Here is a 19,080-nt window from a genome sequence, read left to right on the forward strand (position 1 = left end):
AATCTCTTTGATAACCTTGTGGACTAGATACTATCTTCCAGATGAAAATATCAAAGCATAAGGTGACACACATTAGAGAAGCAAATAGGTAAAATTAATATTTTTAGTATATTAATGTAAACTAATTTTATCCTTCCAGTGAACATTTATTGAGCACCTATTATGCCTTTGGGGCCACAAAACTGAGGGAGATAGATATGTTCTCCCTATGTAAAGCCCTCCCAGACTTTAAAAGCATTTCAACTGTAGGGGGCCAAGTACCTATATACTGGAAAATGTATGATGTATCTAAATTTATGCTTGGTTCTATGAAAGATACAGTCTTTTTGGGGCAGGTCAGGAGACAGGACACCTAACATGATATGATGAAAGAACAACTGACATTGTATAGGAAATGGTAATTATACTCTACACAAAAATTCAGATTCCAAATATCTGGAAAATTGCAGAATTAGAAAGACATGCTTGTGAGAATTTTAGAGCTAGAAGCAATTGTAGAGGTAGATAGTCTAGGGCTGTGATTTTCAAACTCAGCTTCTGTATGTCCATATACACCCTTCTAGGTGTCTCACATGATGAGGGAAGAATATAGATGGAGAAGAAAAGCAGGGACAAAACGGAAGAATAACCTGTTCTCCATTTCAATAAGAACAATTCTATTATGTACTTTATACACTGGTTATTAGTATTACTAGAAGAAAGAATTGTACTGCCAAAAAAAAGAAAAAAGAAAAAAGAATGAATGTCATTTCAAAAAGCGTTGATATGGTCTAAGTGATTTCTATGAAACCTTTATATCTACTATATTATTTCCTTCTGTTTGGGGATGAATACAAAAATGGGGATAATTAAACTTAGTGAATGGTCAAGATAAGAATTTCAGATGTGCTCATAATTAATGCAAGTTGTCATCCTAAAGATCTCACTCAAGAACTAATTTCAATATTGAAGTAGCCAACAGGATCATACAGTTCTGGAGCCATGGGTTTATTCACTTCATTCACAAGGAATTTCAGTTTAGAGATGGAACTGCAAGATACAACTTCATTCAGGGAAGACATTGGAAGAAACTCCTCACTACAAAGGAAAGCCTCCCACACATGTGAATCACTGGACCCCGTATAATCATCTATCTTGTCCAAAAGCATCAAAGAAAACCAAGCAGATCACCTTTCTTCATTTTCCCGAGAAAATCATCCACCATGTGAATCGAAGCCATTCTGAATCAGAAGCCCTTCTACTGTCAGATAAAAAGATGCTATCAAACCCATGTATAGAATATCCAGGACCAAGGAGCAATTTATCAAGATTAGGGAAATTCTTTAATCACCTAAACCCAGATGTTTAGAGGAAACCACATTCTTCGAGAGAGACTGGGCTGTTTTGCAATAGGAAATCTGTTATTTCCTATAGCACTTTACAGCTTTGGAAATGACCACTAACCCTTCATCAATTTACATACCTAAATCCACATCCAGGCTTATGGCTAGGGGGGACCCATAATGCTGGTTTTGTGTAATGTGTCAGATTTTGACCATCCAAGAGGGTCAGGAATAAGAGATAAGAACTTGGGGGCAGAACCAAATCTTCATCATTGCCTGTGTCCCTGGTACCAAGAATTTAGTAGAAAATAAATATTCATTGGATGGATTAATAGATACACAAAGGTGTTACAGACCCAGAAAGTACTATACACAAGGAGAAGATTGTGGTGGGATAGTGGGGCAGAATATGTAATCAAGGTAACAGAAGCTTATACAACACACTAAATGCAAGGAATTGGAAAATGAGACAAAGTTTGTTTCCTGTGGGAAGTCTCATACACTATACTGTGAGGGGAAAAGCTATAAATGGCTTTCCTGGTCATAACCAATACAGGCCAGAGGAATTAAAATCTGTAATTATAGTGCAGTAAGTCCCTGCATTACCAAATTGACCCCAAACATGATATTAAATCCCTGTTTGGGGCAACATGAGTATCATAAACTCCCACCCTAATCTATTGGTGATTATAAAGTTGTTTTTAATCCAAGGAGGTGTTCTGTGTCACGAATGGCTTAATACCCTCTACTTGGACTTGGTAAAGCACTATGAAAACAAGCTGAGTAACACTCATTAGAAATTTGGCCTCACAGTCAGCCATGTAGGTAGGCTCTCATTTATGTGATGAAAATGCAGCTGTATCAAGAGGACCCCTTTATAAAAAATTTCTCCTCCATCTTCTGTTGTATATTCTGAAGGTTTACCATGGAGCAGTGTAGAGAAAGTGGAATGCACTGTGGATTTGGCATCTGACCTACCTAATTCCAAATCCCAGATTTGTCACTTATGCACTATGTGACCTTGGACAAAGTCCTTACCTCTCTAAACCATAACCTGGAACATTTGAGAATAATTCCTATGTAGTAGTATAGGGTCCCAGGGCAGGCTGCCCAAGATGTGCCACTTTGGCATAATGATTATTTTGAGCTAAAAGTAACCAAAACCCAGCAGATGTAGGAAAAGCTCTCTCCCTTCCCCACCACGGCCTAAATTTACACTGGAAAGGAGAGCCTGTATCAGGAAGAGAGCTACTCATAGAGACTCTCCTTTACCTTCTCTGCATAAGGAGGCAAGCTTTGTTTTTCAAACTACTCTTTTGTCTTCCTGTTAATGTCCTTCCTCCCCAGTGTATCCTCAGACCCAAGCCCACTCCTCAGCTCATATAAGCTTCCTGTTGCCTCATGATCTTCAGAATTTCATGTCTGTGTGAATTCTCCATACGTGCTTCTGCCTACTAAATTTTATTATCTCCTATTACTCTGTCTCATGGCAGTTTGATTCAAAGTCCAGAGAGAAGGATGGTAGGACACAGGAAGGTCTTCCTCCCAGACAGTAGGGTTATTATGGAGTTTAAGGGAGAGACTATGTGAAGTTCCTGACCTATGGCAGCTACTCAGCACATATTGTTATTGTTGTTATTAATTATTGCCTCAAACTCTGATGGCCATTTGGTCCACAAAGGCCACTATTTAAAACATTTGAGAGAGGTCAGTGTTTGAGCCATGATTACCACCTTAGCCAGGATTGGCCATTAGTATTTAAGAAGAGGATGCATCATCTAACCAGAAGTGGGGACTAAGAGGACCCCAAAGAGACATTTCTGATTCCTGGTTATTGATTTCCTCTCTCATTTTCTCCTTCTTTTCAGGAGCCAGTCTCTTCTCTAGGCAAAGTAAGGAATTGCACGGATTACACAAGAAGCCACTGCCTATGGCTTTCAAGCTGCCCTTCCTTCTGGTTAATATGTTCCTGTGAAAACACAGCCATTAAGTTGGCACACGTATCCAGAACTGTTCTAGTTCATGAAGATTCTTTAAATGTGAGTGAATCCCCTAGGCCAGACATTCTACTTCCACTTCAGTATTTATAAAACCTAATGGAAATTCTTATCAATCTCACAGCGTTTCTATGGGAATTAGAGTACACAAAGCCTTTTAAAGTCTTGGTTAATAAAATGGAATAAATAAAAATAGTCTTATGTTTCCATTGGACTAAACTAACAGGAAAAGCTTGTTTTGCTCTTTATTCCACTAATATCAAAATCTTATCAAGACTTCCTCTTCTGTAAGATTGGGCCATAAACTCTGTTAAGCCACCTCAGGACTCATGCCAGCTTTTAAAGACTATGAGCATGTTCCAAGAGCACATTTTCCAGTAACATTGCTCTGTAGAAACTACTATTGATAGGACTCCTGAAATTGTTGGTTAGAATGCTTCTGTAGTTTTCATGTGATGGAAATGCCAACTTAGGAATCTTCTACTAAGACTTAAAGACAACATAGAGGCAAGTGCCACACAACAGTGATTTTGCTTTCATGATCTACATTGGATAAAAACATTTCTGAGATGAAATAAGTACTAACTTTTGTGGATGGACTCTACCCAAAACTTTTGATTCTGTTTTGAGAAAATTCTGATCCAATCATTATATTTAAGGAGAAGGTAAAATCTTTTCTTATCTTAGTGTCTTAAATATAATTTATATCTTAAGTTATGCAAAAATAATGTAAAATAAATAATCTTTAAATGAAAATGCATTGAATAGCTATTAGAGAATGAGATTTGAGGAAATTTGTCTAAAGAATATTCCAGACAAGCCATAGCTTTTCTGAATTTTTGAGTTGATAGAAGCAAATGATGTTTACAAAATTCCTTAGAAATAATACATATAAAAGAATAAACCTACCCCTTCATTGAACTTTGAAAATGTGGTAAATGAAGAGTATTTTAAATAAGGTAATTCTCTAGAAAATTTTCAGTTCCTGGTTTCATTTTTGCATGTGCACTTTTATTATGCATTGTGCACCACAGGAGAATATGAATAAATTTATGAATATCTTCTTTTTGGTGGTTTTTATATCTGTTTATATTTTCACCTGAAAATTGCTTTACTAAGAATGATTGTGATTAATTGAGAGTGGAAGTAAAAATGACCACGTGCTTATCTCTATTTTGTTTCATCATTTTATTGTGTAAATATTCATTATTTCATTATAGGCATACCAAGAGTAATGAATGATGTATCATTTTATCATGTGTTTTTTTAACTTACTTTTGACTTCAGCTATAATCTTTTTTATAAGGCTATTCTTTGAGCAGGTGTTTAAGTGGGCTTCAATTTTTGTTGTTATTGTTTTATTTTGCATAAAATTAAACTGCCAAAGCAATAGACTCTAAAAATGTTTGGCCTCAACTTCGTATTTTAATTATACCTTTTAAACAGGTTTAAATATATTTAACTCACATTTAATGAAAACAAATCTTTGAAGAATAAACATTAACCCAAACTACCAAAGTCCCCACACCAATTGCCACTGGAAATTGAAATCTTTTCAAAGTACAAATAAAGAAACACCACTTCCCATTATTTGTGTGTCGAGGGGCTATTTCTTTTCACAGTAATGCTTAACTATAATCTCCAGACTATAATCTCCATCTCTGGATAGTTTACTGACCTTGATATTTTCCTAAATTTATTTTAAAAGACTCTTAAAAGGATTCTTTGTTTTGTTCTCTGAGTCAAAATTACATATTCACACAGTCTAACTATAGTGTATCCTGAACCATGTCACAGTGATGTCTTTACAACATTCAGAGTAAAATAAGTTCAGAATGTTTGATTAATCCTTGTGGATTTTCATAATCCATTTTCTCTCCTGTGTGTGCTCCCAGAGTCTGAAAATCCTTTGACTAATCCATTCATTAGACTTGCCTGTAAAAATGAAACTTGGGTCTCAGAGAGGTCTGATTATTCTGGAAGGTAATTGGTATTTGCCTCTTGACCTGAGAAATAAACTTAATTTTTTGCAGTGGGTGACCTGTACCTCTTTAATCTCAGGCTAGATGCCTCCTAAAAAAATTGCTTGGCCTGTTTTTGAGAAATGATCCAACTTAAAAATTGATCTGTATCTCAAACTGGAAGAGAACCAGAGGGTCTATCACAATATCATTTGTCAAGTTATAAAAATCCTCCTGAATCTCTGTGATGAACTTGAAGAGCCAACAGGTAGCAGCTAGTCATCTGGAGCCTGATACCAGGGCCTTCAAGGCTGCTCTGAAGGAAAGCTTTGCCATTGGTATAGAAATGAGACTATTAGAATCAGGCTCCTTATAAATCACAATGTCATAAAAATTGCAGAAACAAGTATATCTCATATGTGCTGAGAAATAAATTATAAGTACACACTTTATATACATTCAGTCTAGCAATTTGTAGTTCATGTGAAAAAGAATATGGATGGGGCTATTGTTAGCTTTTAGGAAGGAAGTTTCAGGAATATCTGGCTTGCTGCTGTTTATTTTGATTCTCATTGTTTTCAGGCAGGTGGCTAGCCTCTTTTTGCCAGGCAGCCTGGCATTTTGTCTTGTTTTTTACTGGGAAACACAATTTAACATCTGCAAGTCATTTGTAACCTAGCGATCAGCATCAGGTTTTCATGTATCTTCTGCCATTATTTAACCCATGACAAATACATTGATTTACCATGACAAACTTCCAAAACGTTTCTCCCTTTGGCAGTGACTTACAACAAGTTCTACTAACAAAATACATTCTTCCTGCTCTCAGCTTGAGTGGATGGAAAAGAAGTGCTCCATTTTGCTGTCTCATGTAATGCCATTAAAGTTGGGACCCAAAGTACATTTAATAGGAAGAGGCACTACCAATTTGTCTAATTGGAGAAATCATTTTTTAATGACCTTTAATTTAAAGTTTATTATCTTGCACTACACTGCAAAAAAAAAAAAAACACAAAATTTTGGGTTTTTAAAATTGTAATAATTCATAAAATTTCTCTCTGGGGTGTGTCTAACCAACTCTGTGGTTTTGGACTCAGAATAAACTAATCAAGTGAGGAAAATGGTAAAAAGGAGATACCTCTTTCAAGCTAGCCCATTGGGAAGAGCACACATGGAGGTCAAACCATATACCATACCATAAAGCAATTTCTTTCATCCATCTCTCTTCATACAAACTATGTCCAAATATATCATGGTTTTCAATATAGTCATAGAGATAGAAGTCATGATAGACTAGGAAAAAGGAAATGGAAAAGAAGTGTTGGAGAAGTCAGAAGAAGTCAGTTTACACTGACTGTAAACAATGATAGTTGAAGCCAAGACAAAAAGGCAAGATGAGCGTGGTAAGGCTTTTAGGGGAGTAAACCAAGTAGGTTCAAGTACAGGTGACTCTAAAACACTGTGGGTTTGAACTGTGCAAGCCCACTTATATCTGGATATTTTTTGATAAATACAGTATGGCACTGTAAATATATTTTCACTTCCTTATGATTTTTTTTAGTAACATTTCTTTTTATCTAATTTACTTTATTGTAAAAATACAGTATATCATGCATATAACATACAAAATATGTGTTGATCAATTGCTTATGTTATTGGTAAGGCTTCTGGCCAACAGTAGGCTATTAGTAGTTAAGATTTTGGAGAGATGAAAGTTATAGGGAAGATTTTTGACCAGGGTAGGGGGATTCAGTTCACCTACCCCTTGCATTGCTCAAGACTCAACTGTATTAGAGGTGATGTGTCTTTTTTAAATTCTTTTTTATTTTAATAGTTTATTGTCAAGTTGGTTTCCATATAACACCCAGTGCTCATCCCAACAAGTGCCCTCCTCCATGCCCCTCACCACCCTTCCCCTCTTCCCCACCCCCATGAGCCCTCAGTTTGTTCTTAGTATTCAAGGGTTTCTCATGCTTTGCCTCCCTCCCTCTCCCCCACTGTTTTTCCCTTCTTCCCCCCCATGGTCCTCCATTAAATTCCTCCTAATTCTCCTATACATGCAAACATATGGTATCTGTCCTTCTCTGCCTGACTTATTCGCTCAGCATAACGTCCTCAAGGTCCATCCATGTTGCTACACATGGCCAGANTGTGTGAGGTTGTATCTCAGTGTGGATTTGATTTTTATTTCCCTGATGAGGAGGGACGCTGAGCATCGTTTCATGTGTCTTTTGACCATCTGGATGTCTTCTTTGNTCTAAGTCTGGGATTGTGATACCTCACGTTTTGCTTTTCTTCTTCAATATTACTTTGGCTATTCGGGGTCTTTTGTAGTTCCATNCAGGTATTTTAAAGTTTTTTGTGCAATTGTGGATGGTATCAGTTTCTTGATTCCTCTTTCTGTTGCTTCATTGTTGGTGTATAAAAATGCAACCGATTTCTGTATGTTGATTTTGTATCCTGCAACTTGGCTGAATTCATGGATCAGTTCTAGTAGGCTTCCGGAGGAGTGTGTTGGGCTTTCTATGCAGAGTATCATGTCGTGTGTGAAAAGTGAAAGTTTGACTTTTTCTTTGCCAATTCTGATGACTTTTATTTCCTTTTGTTGTCTGATGACTGATGCTAGGACTTCCAGCACTATGTGAAACCACAGTGGTGAGAGTGGACATCCCTGTTGTGTTCCTGATTTCAGGGGAAAAGCTCTCAGTTTTTCCCCACTGAGGATGATGTTAGCTGAGGGCTTCTCATAGATGGCTTTTATGATGTTTAAGTAAGTTCCTTCTATCCTGACTTACTCTAGGGTCTTTATTAAGAAGGGATGCTGTATTTTGTCAAATGCTTTTTCTGCATCTATCGAAAGGATCATATGGTTTTTTCTTTTCTTTTGTTAACGTGATGTATCACATTGATTGATTTGAGAATATTGAACCAGCCCCGTAACCCAGGAATGAATCCCACTTGATCATGGTGGATAATTCTTTTTATGTGCTGTTGAATTCAATTTGCAAGTATTTTGTTGAGGATTCTTCCATATGTATTCATCAAGGATATTGGCCCATAGTTCTCTTTCTTTGCTGGGTCTCTGTCTGGCTTGGGAATCAAAGTGCTGCTGGCTTTGTAGAATGAGTCCAGAAGTTTTCCTTCGATTTCTATTTTTTGGAATAGCTTGAGAAGAATCGGTATTAACTCTGTTTTAAATGTCTGGTAGAATTCCCAAGGGAAGTCATCTGACCCAGGGCTCTTATTTGTTGGGAGGTTTTTGATGAGTGATTCAATTTCTTCACTAGTTATGGTCTCTTCAGATTTTCTATCTCTTCCCGTGTGAATAATGGTAGTGAGTGTGTGTTTACGAATTTGTCCATTTCTTCTAAGTTGTCCAGTTTGTTGGCATAATATTTTTCATAGTATTCCCTGATAGTTGTTGTATTTCTGAGGGGTTGGTTGTAATCAGTCCATTTTCATTCATGATTTTGTCTATTAGGGTGCTCTGTCTTTTCTTTTGAGAAGGCTGTCTAGAGGTTTGTCAATTTTGTTTATTTTTTCAAAAAACCAACTCTTGGTTTCATTGATGTGTTAAACTCTTTCTTTGGTTTCTGTATTGTTTATTTCTGCCCTGATTTTTATTATTTCTCTTCTCCTACTGGGTTGGAGTGCTCTTGTTGTTCTCCTTCTAGTTCCTTTAGGTGTTTTGTTAGCTATTGTACTTACGCTTTTTCTAATTTCTTGAAATAGGCCCGGAGTGCAATGTACTTTCCTCTTAGGACTACCTTTGCTGCATCCCATAGAGTTTGGATTGTTGTATTTTCATTTTTATTTGTTTCCATATATTTTTAAATATCTTTTCTTATTGCCTGATTGACCCGTTTACTCTTTAGTAGGGTCCACTTTAACCTACATGTTTTTGGAGGTTTACCAGACTTCTTCCTGTGGTTGATTTTATGTTTTATAGCATTGTGATCTGAAAGTGTGCATGGTAGGATCTCGATTCTTTTATACTTATTGAGGCCTACTTTATGTCCCAGTATGTGATCTATCTTGGAGAATGTGTCATGCACACTTGAGAAGAAAGTGAATTCCATGGCCTCAGGATGTAGAGTTCTAAATATATCTGTCAAATCCATCTGGTCCAATGTGTCATTCAAGTCCATTGTTTCTTTAGTGATTTTCTGTCTAGTTGATCTATCCATTGCTGTAAGTGGAGTATTAAAGTCCCCTGCTATTAGCACATTCTTATCCATAAAAGTGTTTTTATGTCTACATTTCTTGCAGACAGCAAATAGATAGATTTTGCTTTTTTATTCATTCCACTACTGTATGTCTTTTAATTGGGGCATTTAGTCCATTTACATTCAGTATTATTATTGAAAATTATGGGTTTAGAATCATCGTGTCTTTTGTGGGATTCATGCTTGTGTTGGTGTCTCTGGTACCTTGCATTCCTTGCAACATTTCCCTCATAGATTCCCCCTCAGGATTTCTTGTAGCGCTGGTTTAGTGGTGACGAATTCTTTCAATTTTTATTTATTTGGAAAGACGTTTATCTCTCCTTCTATTCTGAATGACAGCCTTGCTGGATAGAGGATTCTTGTTTGCTTATTTTTTCTGTTCATCACATTGAAGATTTCCTGCCGTTCCTTTCTGGCCTTCCAAGTTTCAGTAGATAGGTCTGTAACTACTCTGATAGGTTTCCCTTTGTATGTTAGGGCCCTTTTATCCCTAGCTGCTTTCAGAATTCTCTTTGTCCTTATATTTTGCCACTTTCACTATGTTATGTCATGCAGAAGATCAATTCAAGTTGCATCTGAGGGGAGTTCTCTGTGCTTGTTGGATTTCAATGTATGTTTCCTTCCCCAGATTGTGAAATTCTCTGCTATAATTTATTCAAGGATTCCTTCAGCGCCTTTCCCTGTCTCTTCGTCTTCTGGAATTCCTATGATATGGATAATATTCCTTTTGATTGTATCGTTGAGCTCTTGAACTCTCCTTTCATGTTCCTGGATTAGTTTATCTCTCTTTTTCTCAGCTTCTTCTTTTTCTATTATTGTATCTTCTAAATAACTTATTCGCCTTTCTGCCTCTTCATCATGCATTGGATGCCTCCATTTTATTATCCATCTCATTTATAGCATTTTTTAATTCATCACAACTATTTTTAAGCTCCACAGTCTTAGTAGCAATAGTTTCTCTGATGTCTTCCATGACTTTTTCAAGCCCAGAGATTAATTTTATGACTTTTTTCCTAAAATCTTGTTCAGTTATGTTGCTTATATCTGTTTTGAGCAGTTCTTTAGCTGTCATTTCTTCCTGGAACTTCTTTGGAGGAGAGTTCTTCCGTTTCATCATTTTGATTAGCTTTCTATCTCTTGTTAGTTTTAAAAGCTTGTTATGCACCCTGCACCTGTGAGTGCCGGTGTACTAAAGAAGGTTCTCTGACTGTCCAGGGCCTGTTTGTTCAGGAAGTATTCTTTGAATGTTGTCTCCTGGTCTCTCTTGTTGAGACCTTGGTTATTTTATTTCTCTACTCCTAGTGCTATTTGGGACTCTCCACATTGTGTACTTTGGCTTCTTTCTTGAGGTAGGCCTTGAGGTGGCCCATTCTATTATTGAACAAATGGGATTGATAGGAAGCTCCTTACTGGATTAAGACAGAATCTGCTTCCTGTGAGCTTTGGATGCCTTGGTCCTGATTTTGTGCCAAGATGACTCACAGGTTAGGGGCAGACACAGGCAGGAGCAGAGGCTTCCTGACTCCCAGACCAGTGTCTTTCACACACGGCCACCATTCTTAGGGGAAGACCACCATGCTGTATTGAGCTGATCTCAGTTGATAAAATGCCTACGTGATGAGATTGTGATGTGTCTTTTTATACAGAGTCTTGTGTTGGAGGCCCGCTCCAGCCATTCCAGGCGTCCCTGAAGGATGGATGATGTCGGTGAGAGAGAGAGCCCTGAGGTTCTTTTTGATCACTGGGCAGGCATCTCTGCCCTGTCGGTTTGGGGTCTTTATTTATAGGTCAAAAACGATAACATGACATCAGAAAAAGGAATTTTTACAATGGATAACTCTTTGTGATAAGATGCTTTGGAAAGTGTACAGAAGTAGGTTTTATAGAAGTATTCTTGCAGAACTACTCCAATCATAGTGAGATTCAGTAAATTTTACCACTAAGGAAATAATAGGGTATTGTTAGTAAAAAACGGGATAACATACATATTTGTTCTAAGTTAATAATGCTAAGATTAGGAAATAGTTTAAGTTGTATATTGATAGGCTAGGAGTCATTCTGTCTGGCTCACAAGAGGACGAATGTTTTTGAGCTGGTTAATAAGTTGTTTGTGGAAACTTTTTTGACTTGATGCTGAATGTGTAAACACCATGGAGGCACTAAACGTGTCGGTCTTTGTTTTTGGGTTATGTTTTAGCTACTCTTATCTATCCTCATCCCAGCCGCCAGTGCAAGGGAGGGTGTTTGCAGAAAGTAAGCCTTAGGGAAGGGACTGCCATACATTACCAGTCAGAAAAGGTATAAGTATTAACTTAAGTTCTTCCCTTATCTGTTCCTTAACTTTAAATTAGGCTCTTTGTCTCAGGGCCAGGCTCAATTATAACTTGTGTTCTTAACCCCCTTTATTATCTAAGTCTTGGATCTGCAAGGCCCAAAGGAAGAACCTTTTGACAATCATCCACAGTGCTTTCATCTAAAATCTCTTTTGAAAAAGCAGGAATATGCTTTTCCTTATGAGGAATCTGTGTGGGGAATATTGGTCTGATTTGGAATACTGTGAGGCCTGGTCAATACCAGCAGGCTCATTTCCAACATGAGCCAGTAGTAGCAGAAGGAGATACAAGTTTTGCTTCTCATGGCAGGAGCTGTGCAAATGCTGACATTTCCTCGCTGTGACTGTCATCCAGCGAGGCCCGTGTGGCTCCCAGCAGTCTCGAAAAGGTTAAACATTAAAAGATTAGAAAAACGAACAAAAGGTATAGAGAGAACACTTAAAACAGATATGAAAGATGGTCAAAATTAATCAACAGTTAATGTCTGGAATAGTAAGAAAGGCTTCTCAGGCTATTAATGTGAGGAGGGAGGGGCTGGTGTTGGGTGGGATGGCAAGGCATCTAAACAGGGACAAGGGATGCATACACTTCAAGGTTAGAGGCAACAGGATATTGACGATCTACATGGGCATTCCACAGGTGAAGATCTTAGCCCAGAAGCACAAGTTCTTAGTGAGTTCAATTTATATATTTAAGTAGCACTTTTAGTATGCCCCCCAAAAGACTTTATTTTTTGCTTAATGATTTCCTTCATTGATTTCAGGGCCTCTAAACTGGATTAGTGTGCTTAACTTCCTTCATCTCCCTTTTCAATTTGGCTTTAGATGGAGAACGGGAAAGCAGGGGTGGTAAAAAGGGGTTCCAAGCCAGTTCAATACAGATAATTAATATCTTTTGAAGACTCCCATGAAAAAGAATAAATTTAGACCTGCAACTAACCATCTTAATCTCTTGAATGCTTGACTATGCTATAACTGAATTTACTGTGTGTCAAAAGAGTGTGATTAATATCTCACCTCAATTTTCCTGGTCATTTTAACTGCAAATAAACACAGAGTCACACTGCTCATATTAACTTTAGATGTCTTTCTTGAATAGTTGTAAGTACACAATTTCCAAGTGGCCTGAATTATACTGGAACTTTGCAATATTTATGAGAAATCGTTGTTTTTAATTACCTAAAGCATATAATGGCAAAATATACAATAATATGCATGTGAAGTCCCTTTGGGGTTAAATTATTTAAAAAATCTCCCTTCATCTCTCTTTCTTCTCTCTCTCCCCTCCCTGCCGTTCTCAGTATCTGGATCTATCTATCTATCTATCTATCTATCATCTATCTATTAAACCGAAGTGCTTTTTCTTCCCCTTAATCAATTGAACCAGACCAATAGTACTATAAAAAATTCTGTCCAAGAAATAGTCACAGCATTTTTGTTAATAATTCCAAGTGTTCTTGCCCATGGGAAGGAAGAATGCTTTCTAGACCTAAATCTTTCTGTAATGTAGTGAAGCTGAAATTGTTCCTTTTGTGTCATGATAGTACCAAATGTAAGGAGTCTGATTTCATCCATCTTGACAAAATAAAAGTACTACTTATACTTCTTTTATATTTTTTGAAGTAATCTATTTCAGTTGATCAGAGCTATCTCAATGGATGTGGAAAAAATCACATAGAGGCACCATGATTTCTAAAGATCACATCTACTATTGAAGAATATATGGACCCCCAAGCTCTTAGAATAGGATGAACAAGGACTCTTTTGACATGTCACAGCCATTTATTGCCTCTGTAATTTCTCAAAGAGAAGAATGGTGAGGATTGGGGTGGATTTGTAGACTCTATATTATGAGGATCCATTTGGTGTCTCCCACTTAAACTTAATATAACTAATGTTACATTTTTCTCTGGGTCAGATTTTATAGCATTAAAACTTATACATGAAGAATTATTCTGGGTTGCCTAGGTGGTTTAGTTGGTTAAGTAGTCCACTCTTGATTTCAGCTTAGGTCATGAGATCAAGCCCTGTATTGGGCTCTGCACTAAGTGTGGAGCCTGCTTCAGATTCCCTCTCTCCTTCTCCCATTGTCCCTCCTCTGCTCATTCTCTCTCTCTCTAAGTGTCTGTCTTTCTCTCTCTGCCTCTCTTTCTCTCAAAAAACTAAATAAAGAAAAAATTATTCTGAACATCTCTGTCTTCTCAGTTCATTTCCAAGGACTCTGGTTTGGTATATGGGAAGATAGCAGATGGTGCTTACTTTTGGTGTGTGAAAATTTCTTCAACCAAACCAGTCAAGAATCTCCTGTTGATTCCACCAAATTTCATTCTTACCTGAGCCAAGATTTGCTTCTGTTTGCTTACGATTCTAGCCAAACTGAAACCTGGATTGTACTGCCCATGCTCATTGGACGTCAAAGCTAAATCCCAATTCTTGTCCACTGTTTGTTGAATGTACTCTGCCAAGGCATGGGGCAGAGGGGAAAGAGAAACATAGGAGGAAAAATAGAAAAGGAAATGATTATAAAACTTTCTTTCAACCTTACATCATCAACAACTGGTTTTGAAAGAAATATTGTGGAAATGACATGAATATTCCTTTGTAGTAAAAGGTAGTGATAAGGTTTGTTAGGGCTGCCCAGAGCTGGGGGAGATCAGATGCCTTGGAATGGCTTTCTACCTTCTTCTTCCCTTATCAATTCCCTTCATCTCAAAACTCAGCAGAACCTCAGACTCATGTGCTCTTATAGCACTTTGTATCACTTTTAGTGTTTCAATTCTTATCACATGTAAACAGTTGAATATGAGAGCACCTATCTGCTCTATAAAATTATAAGCTCGTCGAGTAGAAAACATGCTTTATTCAATTCTGCATTACCTGTAGTGCAAAGTATAGGATTCTAAATGAAAACCAATAAAAAAGAAAAAAGAAAGATGAAAAGAAAAACAATTCCTCATTTGGTAACAATGGAGCCACAGAGATTAATGTTGAAAAAGGTTTCAAAAAATCTTAAGAATGAAGATAATAAATGAGAATATCTTTTTATCAAGATCTCCAAAGTTAAAATAAAAAAATAGGTACCAAAATCATAGCATTTCTCTCTGTATTTCTTTTAGGCTCATTATGTGTTTTCTCTGCAATATTATACATCTCTTTCATTTTCACAGATGTTTGTTTTAGCTTTTTACTTTGATATAATTTTAAGCTTAGTGAAATGTTATAAAATAGGGTCCAAAGAATTTCTATATACCCTATACCAAGAAAATCACTATTGCTTACATTTTACCCCTTTTGTCTTATCATTTACCAAAACCCCTCCTATTTCTCAGGGAGAATCATTTAAGAGTGAGGTACAAACACATCACGGTGACTCTTAAATATGTTAGTGTATGTTTTATAAGAATAAGAAAATCCTCTTACATGTGTACATCTCATTGTACAATATAATTACCAAAACCAGGAAATATAACATTTGGCATAATATTATTTGATTCACAGTCCATATACAAATTGCATCAATTGATGTGATAATGTCACAGGACTACTTTTTCTTTGGTTATCTTGTCCCTCTAGTCTCTTTTTTCTGGAACCATTCCTCAGTCTGTCTTTGTTTTTCATAAACTTGACATTAGTGAAGAGTACAGGCCACTTATTTTGTAAATACATCCTTCAGTATATGTTTATCTGATGTTTCCTCATGAATAGATTCAAATTATGAATTTTGAGTAACAATACTACAGAAGTGATGTTGTATCCTTCTTGGTGCAGCATATAAGGAGGCACATGATGTCTGTTGTCCCAGTATTAGTAATAGGTAAGTTGTATGGCTTGGTTATGCTGAAGACTGCCAGGTTTCTCCTCACATGTAGCTTTTTAGGGATCTTAATTAGATAATGTAAAATTTAAAGATAGCTGAGGGAGTCGATAATTATGAAGGACAGCTTGGAAGATAACTCATTTTGCTTTTGTAGATGGTCTAAAATCGACACTTCTTCCACACCAGACCATAAGAAAACCATGTACCTGGCTATGTATAGAATTGCTTTACTTGGCCATGTTTGATTTTGTGTCATTGGGCTCTGTTGTATAAAAGACTTTGTTTGGTCTTTGTCCATAGATCCTGACAGTGGAATTGGAATTTCCCAGTGGAGATGAGTATCTTTGTTATTCATGACTCCCTTGGATCACACCAAAATTTATGCTAATGAGATGGCTCAGGATGAGGTGTGGTCACCGGAAAGACCATGTAGTTAGAGGGTTGGTGCTTTGAGGCAGCCTGACCTCCAAGGAGGGAAGAGAGGCAGGAGATCAAGTTATCAATTGTGCCTATGTAATACAAGCTCAATTACAAACTTCGGACACTGAAGCTCAGTAGAGTTTCTGGTTGGTGGATAAATGAATGTGCTAGAATGGTGACACACTCAAATTCCACAGGGAAAGAATAGGCAGGCTCTGTAGTCAAGACCCTCTCAGACCTTTCCCTGTGTGATTCTTTATCCAACTGGTCCTGTTCAGTATCTTTTATAATAAAACTGTTAATTGCAACTGTAGTGCTTTTCTGAGTTCTGTGAATTGTTCTAGTAACTTATCAAACCTGAGGGGCGGTAATGGGAACCCCCTGGATTTATAGTTAGTTGGACAAAAGTGCAGATAGCCTGGGGATACCACCTATGACTGGCATCTGAGGTAAGGACAGTCTTGTATACTGTGTTCTTTAATTCTGGGTGGTTAGTGCCAGAATTGGAATGTAATATAGCAACTGGTATCAGAATAGGTTCTTAGAAAAGGGTGTGGCATATAGTTTATAATGATACTTCAATCTAATGACAAAGTTACAACTAAGAATATTCACATTTGTACATTTAAGATGAATAGTATATATTATATATACAGATATGAATTATATATATATTACAAATATAATCTATCAATTAAACTTTAATTGGAAAAAATAAAGTTGTTATATAATAGTTTCATTTTTTAAAAAAATTTCCTAGTACAAATACTGATCCAAGCTAGAATAAAAATATTGAATCTTCCATATTCACTTTTTAATGAATTATCATTTACTTAAATAAAACTGTCAATTAGTCTTGGTATTTTATTTGAGGAAAATTATGAGATTGGTAGGAATTGTTTTAAGGAGTTCAATGGAAAAATTTTTTCTAATGGTTTCCTTTGGCCAAACTATATTCATGTATGTTAGATAATAATCCGTGTCCTACCAATGAGAAAAGCTTTCCAGTGGAGGAATGATGTAGGCCTTTCTACTATTTTTTTCTTTTTTTTAATGTAAGAATTTTAAAAAGTTGTTCAAAGATCTCTAGGGATCAAAAGAACTCAAAGGTCCAAAGTTTCTTGGCATATCTTTGATAAAGATTATACTCAAACCATCTCAGGATGATTTCAGTTTATAGTTAACATAAAAATATAGTGTAATATGGAATTATCCAATAACCGTTTCTTTCTCAGCTTTTGTTACTGACTAAGTAAACCAGAAATGTATTCTTTATTCAGAGTTTTCTCTGGAACATGAGGCAGTGAGGGCAGAAGCAGCCATGGGCAGGAGTACTGAGTGGTGCTTAGCTGTGACCACTCACTCTTCATGGGGCGAGATTTCTTTTGAACACATCTTTCCTACAGGAAGGTAGTTGCTAAGACCATTTTGGGGGGTTCCAGAGCTAAGGATAAAGTACTATCTGATTTTGTAACCTGAGTTCAGACTCTGCTCAGGGACATTTTGGGCCTTCCTTGTTGAATAATTCTGGTGGACCAGTAGAGTAATGAATGGAACATTTTGACCTGCTATCTATAAAAACTTCTTGGAAGTATGGAATAGAGGGAATTATCTCTAGCTATTTTGTGGACAAAAAGGGAGAAAGTATTGAATACTTCCTCTGGGTCAGGAACAGTTACCTTATTTAATTCTTACCTCAAGCCTGTGAAGTGGATTTCTCCGGTTCCTTTGTTTATTCATTTATTATGCAAATATTTAGTGACTACATATTGAGTCCTGTGCAAAGTGCTGGAACATGGTGGTCCTTGCTTTCTCAATTCTTAGTCTGGTGTATTTCATCATTCATATGACTTTAATCCAATTTTAATTAATTTGGAGCTTTAAAGTATTTTGTAATAAAAAAGATAATAAACAAAATATGTAGGAGACAGGGTGGAAGGAAGAAAAGCAAATGATCTACCTTCTCCACATTTCCACATGAAGGGAGAGAATGTGGAAAAAAGAACAAAACCAACTTCTCTGATTTTTTTCATTGCCCATATTGGGCCTCAGGGTCACCTCTGTTACCTGATAATACTTGGCCTTTGAGACTTTCCCTTAATCATACTTCAGTGAACATTATTTCAAGATCAGCCTGTCTATTTCACAGGACTGATCTCCTTCCAGACTTCAGATGGGAAATGTCAGCCCTCTAGTCAACATCCCTAACATTTAAATTCCTGGGATACCAGAGATACTCTAAGAGAAGAGCCAGGAAGGAACTGTGCATACACATTACTCTCCCAAATGCTACTGGGAAGAGGCAAGAAGCCTTCTCAACCATTTTTTAGCAGCAAAATAGGCCAATAAAAAGGTGATACAAAGAAATCATTTCCTTGCTAAAGAGTTTAGTGGGCATAAATAAAACAGAAAGAGGTAAAATTAGAATATTTACATAAAAATTCAATTGATTGTGTTTCAGTCAAGGAGCTTGAGAAAATAATTCTTGTAGTAACAGGTGCCAGGAACTGACCAGGCATTCTGGGCTTTGGAGATGCTGGGCTTCTTTATAAAAAAAAACCCATCAAACTTACTAACATGACAAAGGCCACAGTTGCCCAGTTCAAAGTGTTTGGAGATGTCCTAAATATGATACTCTGAAAAGACATTTCTGCAGAAGTCTGTCCTTCAGCCCTGCGTGAGGTGGCAGCCAGAGTATGAACATGACTTTCATGTTAAGTGATCCTCCAGAGTCATTATGTTTGAATGTGTGAACTTGTCCTATGATTTTGCATGCCTGACTGCTCCTTAGCTGACTCATAAGAAATTTTTAAGGTTGTTTGCTATGTCAAGAAGAATCATCCCAAGTCTGGCCAGCATGCAGGCATGAATGCTTTGATCTCATTAGCAGGACTTACTGTAATTTGTGAAGTGCTAAAATTAAGCTTGGCGGCAGCCTGCAGGGGGAGGGGGATTTGTCCGGCTGACATAGAGGCTGCCCAGAGACACACAGATAGACAGGAAAC

The sequence above is a fragment of the Crocuta crocuta genome, unplaced genomic scaffold (assembly GCF_008692635.1).
Source record: "Crocuta crocuta isolate KB4526 unplaced genomic scaffold, BGI_CrCroc_1.0 scaffold457, whole genome shotgun sequence".
Taxonomy (NCBI): domain Eukaryota; kingdom Metazoa; phylum Chordata; class Mammalia; order Carnivora; family Hyaenidae; genus Crocuta; species Crocuta crocuta.